Source organism: Sciurus carolinensis, chromosome 9 (assembly GCF_902686445.1).
Source record: "Sciurus carolinensis chromosome 9, mSciCar1.2, whole genome shotgun sequence".
In the NCBI taxonomy this organism is placed as follows: Eukaryota; Metazoa; Chordata; class Mammalia; order Rodentia; family Sciuridae; genus Sciurus; species Sciurus carolinensis.
Window position 1 is genome coordinate 130,650,506 of NC_062221.1, and position 8,824 is coordinate 130,659,329.

The following is an 8,824-nucleotide window of genomic DNA, read 5'->3' on the forward strand; positions in this document are numbered from 1 at the left end:
GTCACCGTCATGGCAGAAGTCAAATTTGCCTTGCCGACCCCTGCGGGGCACGTGTTCAATTTCCTGCAGCACCTGGGTATTTCTGATGGGTTAAGGCCAGGATGGTCAGGGTGTTCCCAGACGTCTTCCCCTCTCCTGTCCCAACTTCATACCGCCAGGCGCGGGTAGTCCTGCTCCTGGACCAGCCTGGATGCAGAGGGAATGACCTCCTAGAGGACGGGACCTGAGTCCGGGAGGGGAAGGAGAACCTGGGTCTTGGGGAGAAGAGAACAGCGTTCATGTGCAGAGTCCCGTGGGGAAAAGAGCAGCTGAAGCATTTGAGGGCAGGAAAGTAGTTCAGCAAAGCGGGGGCAGAGAGTGGGATGAGGAGCCGCCAGAGGAGCAGGAAGAAGGCTGCGCACAGTGTGGATGAAAACAGGCGCCCCAGGCCAGGAAGAGTAAGAGTGGCTAGCAATTTATTCCAAGGCCTGGGGGCCCAAGGAGCTTTGTGCAAGAGAGCAAGTTTGCATTTAAAAATCCAGCCTGGTGGCTTCGTGGGAAGTGGGTGGGAGCATGGGATTGGGGATTTTTGCCCCACATTGAGCTATGACTCACAGGAAGTAAAGCAGGCTATGTCACAAACACAAACACTTTCTGAGAAACAAAATGCATCCATTGCTACAATTTGGGGGGCAGGGTGTCCCACAAAGGTCCAAGTTTTTAAAACTTGGTCCCCGAAGTAGTGCTATTGGGAGGCAGTGGAATTTTCAGGGGTGGGACCTTGGGGGAAGTCCTTATGTCATGGGGACATACCTTCAAAGGAAATTGTGAGCCTGGTCTCTTCCTTTGGCTCTTGTTTATGGGTTCATGAAGTGGATGGCTTGCTCTGCCATGCATCCCTGCCATGATGTGCCACTCTTACCATAGACCAAAGCAATGGGCTGCTCAGTCTTGGACTGGAAACTCCAGAACTGTGATCCAAAATAAACTCTATAAGTTTTGCCTCGGGCATTTCATTATAGTAATGGGAAGTAAACTGATACATCCTTTCTTTAAGGGAAAGAATACAACAGTTCAGCATTACAAATACCAGCTTAGGTACAGGACTTTGCAAAGGGGTAGGGTCTCAAAGTTTGAGCTTCTTTAGCCTCAGGGTAAAGCCACTTCTGATTACAGCCCAATACACATGTATCACGTACCCCCCACACATATAAACACAAACAGACCACAACAAATACCACATGGATACACATCATATACACCCACACTCCACACAATATCTCATACACACATGCAACACAAAGAGCACATGTTCCCCAAAACAAGCATCCCACATACCACACATACACCTCACAAGCGCATACACCACACACACCTTACACACAAATACTACACAAACATCACATATACCACATACACACACACCATATACACCACACAAACACCACACATACCACACACACACTACCTACACATACACTGCAGAGATCACATACCACACACACACACACACACACACACACACACACACCACTATGTACACCACATGCACTTGAAACAGGTTGATATTTATCCTTCCTAGGGACTATGTGCTCTATTTTCTATTCTAGTCTACATTCCATTACATTTCTCTTTTAATTTTTTCTTTTAATGATTCCTGAGACTCAATGAATTGATTTCACAGCCTGTTGATAGCACACATTTGGGAAACACAAAGTTCCTAAGAAACGGAACTTAGGTCTGTAGCCTGCCCTTGACCTATAAGTAGTTGCACACTGGGGGATCCCTGGCCTGAGACAGGAAGCCCCCTCCTCTCTGGTCTGCCCTGGCCAAGGATGGGAAGGGCAGAGTCTCACAACCTGCCAGGAGACACACTGCTCTGTTCGCACAGCTACTTTTTACCTAAGAAATACCTCGCTGGTTTCTGTTCTTAATCACCCCTTCATTTCACAAAGGTTTGTGTGTTTCCTTTGTCTTTTTCCAAATCAAGTTTTCCCAACTGCAACTGGCTCATGAAATAAATTTACAGTCCATCCTCTGCATCTGCAGGTTCTGAATCCATGGATTCAACCAACCTCAGATTGAAAATATTTGGGGTGGGGGGAATCTTTCTTGTCATTTTTCTCCAAACAATACAACAACTATTTGTGTCACATTAATAGTGTAGTAGGTTTTAAAAGTTATCGAGAGATGATTTAAAGTATACAGAGCATGTGTGTAGTTCTATGCAAATGCTACGCCATTTTATTTAAGAGACTTGAGCATCAGTGAATTTTAGTATGGAGAGGGCATCCTGGAACCAATCCCCAAGGATACTGAGAGACAATGGAGTGAGTCTCAGGCAGCATTACAGAGAATAAAAAGTGGGATGTGATGCGACAGAACAGAAGAGAGCAGAGCAGAGCACATCATAAGGGGAAGTGCTGGCTTGGTCTGGGTGAGTTTGTGTCTGATTTTAACTTTCTTCGATTGTCAATCCAGCTGTTAAATAGATGAGGCCATAAATACAGGCAGAAGGAATCAGTCACATCTGGTGATTCAAACACCGAAGTACAGAATGGAGCAACTCCCAAAATCACCAGCTAAAAAATTAAGAGAACATCCACAGGTCATGGCTGAATGTGCGGGATGACTCAGTGAGAGCCGAGGAATTGCATTATCTCAACCTTTTTTCCTAATATCCAGCCCAGGAGTGATTCCACCTGTTTCAACAGGGCCACCTCTGGCAGAGGGCTGAGACTCCAGCAGTAGGTGACTCACCCTCCTGAGGAATTGGTTCATGTGATCCTAGGACTGTGATCTGAAACCTGCAGGGTAGGCTGCAGGCTGGAGACCCAGGGAGCACGTATGTTGCAGCTTGAGCCTGAAGGTATCTGGAGGCAGAATTCCCTTTTCTTAAAGGGACCTCAGTCTTTTAACACTGATTTGATGAGTCCACCCCTATTATGGAAAGTAATCTGCTTTACTCAAAGTCTGTTGATTCACATATTAATCATGTCTTAAAGGTGCCTTCACAGCAACATCCAGACTGGTGTTTGACCAAAGAATTGGGCACCATGACCTAGCCAAGCCAATACATTAAATTAGCCACCACACATGCCATCTTAGAAAACAGTACCACCATCTAATGAATGCCTAAGCCAGGATCTTGGGAGTTTACTTTGCATCCTTATGTGACCCTAACCACACGGCCAATCTAGCACCAAACTCTATTTACTGATCTTCCTATTTCCAAATCATTCCCCCACTGATATCCTGGTCCAGGATTCCACCACCACTGAACGATTACAAGAGCCTCCTTGCTATTAGTGTCCCCAGTCTTCCTTCAGAAATTTCCAAGACACAGCAAGGAGAGAGAACTTACTAACCTATAAATAAGATCATGCCAATTCTTCCTATTTCTAAATCATTCCCCCACTGATATCCTGGTCCAGGATTCCACCACCACTGAACGATTACAAGAGCCTCCTTGCTATTAATGTCCCCAGTCTTCCTTCAGAAATTCCCAAGACACAGCAAGGAGAGAGAACTTACTAACCTATAAATAAGATCATGCCAATTGATGAATGGATAAAGAAACTGTGGTATATATATACAATGGAATATTACTCAGCCATAAAGAATGATAAAATTATGGCATTTGCAGGCAAATGGATGAAATTGGAGAATATCATGCTAAGTGAGATAAGCCAATCTCAAAAAACCAAAGGACAAATGATATCGCTAATAAGTGGATGATGACACATAATGGGGGGTGGGAGGGGTTAGTGTTAGGGTTAGAGTTAGGGTTAGGGAGGGGGGCAAGAATGGAGGAAGGAAGGACTGTATAGAGGGAAAAGAGGGGTGGGAGGGGTGGGGGGGAAGGGAAAAAACAACAGAATGAATCAAACAACATTACCCTATGTAAATTTATGATTACACAAATGGTATGCCTTTACGCCATGTACAAACAGAGAAACATCATGTATCCCATTTGTTTACAATAAATAAATAAATAAATAAGATCATGCTAATCTCCTGTTTAATCTGGGCTCATCAAAAGTGCCACATGGTGGCCACACTGTCTGGTAGAGGTGTGATCTGTTGACTCAGATATCATGACTGATGTTATTGGTGTGGTGATCTTTCCAGAAGGAAGAACTTGTGGTAAATTTCTGAACAAAATAAAGTATGGTTTTTTCTCAATTTTGCAGCAATTACATTTCTTGAAAAATTGGTGATATTAAAATCATACTGTTTGAGTCTGTTTGGCTCTGTAACAAAAGGGTTTAGATGGGGTGGCTTAACCAACAGAAAATTATTTTTCACAGTTTTGGAGGCTAGCAGTGCAAGATCAAGATTCAGTTCCTGGGGTCGGGGGTATACCTCAGTGGTAGAGTATATGCTTGGTACGCACAAGGACCTGGGTTCAATCCCCAGCACCTACTCCCAGGTTTGGGACTTTAGTTCCTGGTGAGGTTTTTTTTTTTTTCATCCTGGCTTGCAGATGGTCATCTTCTTACTGTGTCCTCACATGGTGGAGAAAGAGTGAGAGCTCTTTCTGATTATCTTTCTTCTTATCAGAGCACTAATCTCATATGAGGCCTGTATCCTTCTGACCTAATTACCTCCCCAGGGTCCCTGCCTTCAAATACCGTTATATGGAGTGTTACAACTTCCACATAAGAATTTCAGGAGTGACCATTCCATCACAAACCAAAACATATGATTAAATGTAAGACAGAATTAGGTTCTAAGCTCAAATAATTACAAATAGGTTTCTCACCTACATAAATAATTCAAGAGTCTTAAGAGGCTCAGGACCACTTTTATCATGGGAGGTGATCCTAAAAATACAGAATGTTCAGCATCCCTGGTCTCTGCCCACCAAACACTGGTACTAGCTGCCCACCATCATGATAGCCAATACTACCTTCGCTACTCTCCATATTGAGAACTTCTGCCTGAAGTTCACACTCCATCACTGAACTTCCATCCCTAACTCCAACCCTCACCTATAGCTTGAGTCCAACTCTCTAATCATGCATCTTAGCCCTGTGGCCAAGAATCTCCCCATGTTACTGCCACATCACCTCTAACCCAGAGTCATTCATCATTGACCCCTCCCGCAAAAGTCAGACATCCTTACTGAATTTTTATCCTCTAGCTGACTTTATTATATTCACCTTTTCTCCCTTCTCGATTTCCAGACCCAATGGATAGTCCTTAATCTCCCTCTGATCAAGCTATTGATCAGAAACAAAATAATCCAATTTGGGCTCTGAACCCAAGGGTATCAGAAAAAAAACTGTTGGAAAACAAATGTAATTATCACTTTTTGCTGACCAGGAGATAGCCCAGAGGGTCTAGACAACAACAAGTAGGTCCTGGAAGTAGTTCCCCACTCGTCCTTCCCATCCAGAAAAATTCTTGGAATGTTCAGTCCAGGTTCCCTTACTGCCAGCATCCCAGCTGCTCTAGGTCCCCAGAGGTTTTAGCAGAGTACTTCACATTTGCAATGTGGGGAGGGGGGTCCCTGGGGCATTCATCTTTGAGTTTCTTACAGCTGTCCCTGCAGGAGACACTGACTTCTCCCTTGGTTGACACAGGGGATCTTTGAGGGGTGCTGCACCCAGATGTTCCTGCTCCCCAACCTCGCCAGGACCTAGGATCAAGTCTAGACACCTTGATTAGACCTTGCCAGCCTCCTGTGAGCTACCTGCCTTCTTGGGTTGCTTCCCTAGAGAGAAGGGCCCCCTGGAAATCCACCAGGTTCCCTCCTCATGTGCATAGATCTCCCAATCGATAACTGGGCCAATGGCAGACACAATGCACATGAGAAGCAACTGGTGAGATTTCAGTGTAGTTTTTTAATGAATCTACATTTTTGAAGTAACTTGCTACATGAGATTCAGTAGAATGTATGTAAAATAATGCAATGCTACTCACAAATTCAAGGGACTTCAGTTGGTCCATCAACATGATCTACATTAGAAAACAGGCCAAAATCCTCCTTGCTACCTTTTTTCTTTCTTTTGAACACTGGTTGAGCCCATTTCTCAGGCAAGCCCAGGGAAGGGTTGAGCCACCATATGACTATAGCAGCCTCATAGTCCTGGTACATTCCCCAAAAGAAGGCTGGTAGGGTGAAGACACAGATACAACCAAGCTCTAGATCATATTGCCGACTGAAAAAGAGAGTGAAAGAGGAAGGAAGTGAGCTATTCTGAGAACCAGAGGTAAAGACGGAGGATCACGTGCACGCAGCTTAGTCCCTGAGTTGAGGCTGGGTGTGACAGAGGCAGCTGCCACTTTATCAAACAAAGTCAGAAGTCCACCCTGGTTGCAACACCCTTTAATTAGGAACCTAGCCGATGAGCTAGAGAAGCAGCCCTCCCTCTCCCTATTTCCTCTACCTGCCTGGGCTAAGGAGGGAAGCTGTCAGGAAAGAGGCTAAGTGTGGCAACGGGATGCAGGGGGGAGCAGGGCGGGGTCTCAGGCAGAGACTCTGTGGAGGAACTGACTCCCACCTGCCTCACACATGCACGTGTGCGGCAAGTTCATAGCCTATCATGGGATAGCCAGCTGAAGCTTCAGCCAGAACCTGCCAAAAGGATGCTAGCACTGAGTATTTGGCCTCAAAAGTAAACCCATAAGGTGATATGCTAGAGGCGGGACCAGATCCAGATTCCTAATTTGGCACCCTTTTTACTGACTATTCCCCACCCAAGAGGGCGGAAAGTTGCAGGGGTATAGATTTTATGAAGAGAAGGATCAAATTCACATAATAACATTCTCGAGCCCGCTAAGTTACCTTTCACCATGAAATCTTTGACACACAAGAACTTTCCACATCTCCACAAATCTCCTTCATGACCCTTACCACACAACCTCTCAGCAAAAACATTGCTACATATTTCCTGTAAAAAGTAGATGCTGTCACTCAGGAACTCTTTTACATTCTTCCTCTAAATCTAGACACACCATCTGTGTGCCTTTCCTCTGTTACAAAGGATGCAAAGTCTCTGTTCCTATGGAAGTTCAACCCTTTCTGAGCCCTTCCCACCCCATCTTAGCAACTTTATATCAACTCTTCCCCAGTATTAATTTATCATTCTCTATGAGATCATTCTCATACACTATTGGCATGCATTATAACCTCCCACCTAAAAAATATCCACCCTTTGAGGTGTCACTACATATCTATTAGGGTGGCTAAAATCTAAAACATGACAAAACCAAATACTGGTGGTGATGAGGAACAACAGGAACTTTCATTTATTGCTGGTGGGAATGCAAAATGACACACGTTGGAAGATAGTTTGGCAGTTTCTTACAAAACTAATCATATCTTACCATATGATCTAGCAGTGAAGTTCCTGGGCATTGATCCAAATGAATTGAAAACTTATATTCACACAAAATCATGCATGTGGACATTTATAGCAGCTTTCTTCATTATTGTCCAAACTAGAAGCAAACAAGGTTTTCCTCCATGAGAGAATGATACACAAACTGTTCGGACAAAAGAATATTATTCAGCACTAAAAGTAAATGAGCTATCAGGTCACAACCTGACATGGAAGAAACTCAAATGCATATTGCTATATGAAAAAGTCAATATAGAAAGTCCATATACTACATGACTACAAATAGACAACATTCTAGAAAAGGCAAAGCCATTGACACAGTTTAAAAATAAAAAAGTCAATAGTTGCCTGGAGTTGAGAAAAAGGTAGATGAAGAGGCAGAGCACTAAGAATTTTTAGGGCAGTAAAATTCTTCCATGGAATGTGGTAATGGTGGATAGTTGGCATTATACGTTTGGCAAAAACCCCAGGTCATACAACACCGATACTGAACCCTAAAGTAAGCCATGGATTTTAATTAATATTAATGTATCAGTGTTGGTTCATCAGTGGTAACAAATGTACCACATTAATGCAAAATATTAATATAGTAATAAGGAAATTAATAGGTTGGAGCAGAGGAGGTATATAGAAACTCTCTATCTTCCACTCAATTTTTTCCATAAACCTAAAACTGATCTAAAAAAATATATATATAACCTGTTCATTAAAAAAAAAATAAAATAAGGGGCTGGGGATATGGCTCAGTTGGTAGAATGCTTGCCCCACATGCACAAGACCCTGGGTTCAACCCCCAGCACCACTAAAAATAAATAAATAAATAAATATTAAATAAATAAATAAATTACCTACCCTTGTCCCCCACAGCCGACTTTGGCTCCCTCAGTCTCTCCCATGTCAAATTATGATTCCTCCATCCAGCCATTGCTCAAGCCCAAGGGATAAGTCACCCCAACCCCACAGAGGACTCTTTCCTTTCCTGCCTTGGCTGGCCCTTTTGGATTTTAGCATTTGCTTTTCTTCCAGCCCAGCCCTGTGGAACGCAGCCCCAGGCTTGCCCTTGCTCAGGTCCCAGCCCAGGGCTCCTCAGCTGAGGGAGGTCCTTCCACACTGCCTTGTCGCAGGGCCTCAGCTTTCCCAGGCACACCTGTTGCTTTGTCTTCATGCCACCCTGAAATTAACGTGTTCACTCGTGGGCTTGCATAGGCATCCCATCCCCACCAGAACGTGAGCCCCACCAGGGGACCGTGACTCCTTCTGTGCCATGCAGGCCACACTGTCTTCAACACCTTCGGCAGAGCTCAGTATGGGAGATGCTACATAAATACACACTAAGGGAAGAAACATGTGCATTCTAGAAAATAGAATAGATTTTGTTTACAGAAAAAAATGGACCATATAGTTCAGGAATTTCACATATATCCCATCTCCCTCCATACAGTTTTTTTTTGTAACTAACATTTTTCATGAGTATGGAATATTTGTTACAAGCAATG

General features: G+C 43.9%; 1 non-coding gene across 1 annotated transcript; it reads left to right on the forward strand.

Annotated features, from left to right (window-relative positions):
* Positions 1–4,334: 4,334 nt before the first annotated feature.
* Trnat-ggu (transfer RNA threonine (anticodon GGU)) lies at positions 4,335–4,410 on the forward strand. The gene has a single exon. It is a non-coding gene; the product is annotated as a tRNA-Thr (tRNA).
* The last annotated feature ends 4,414 nt before the right edge of the window (positions 4,411–8,824 follow it).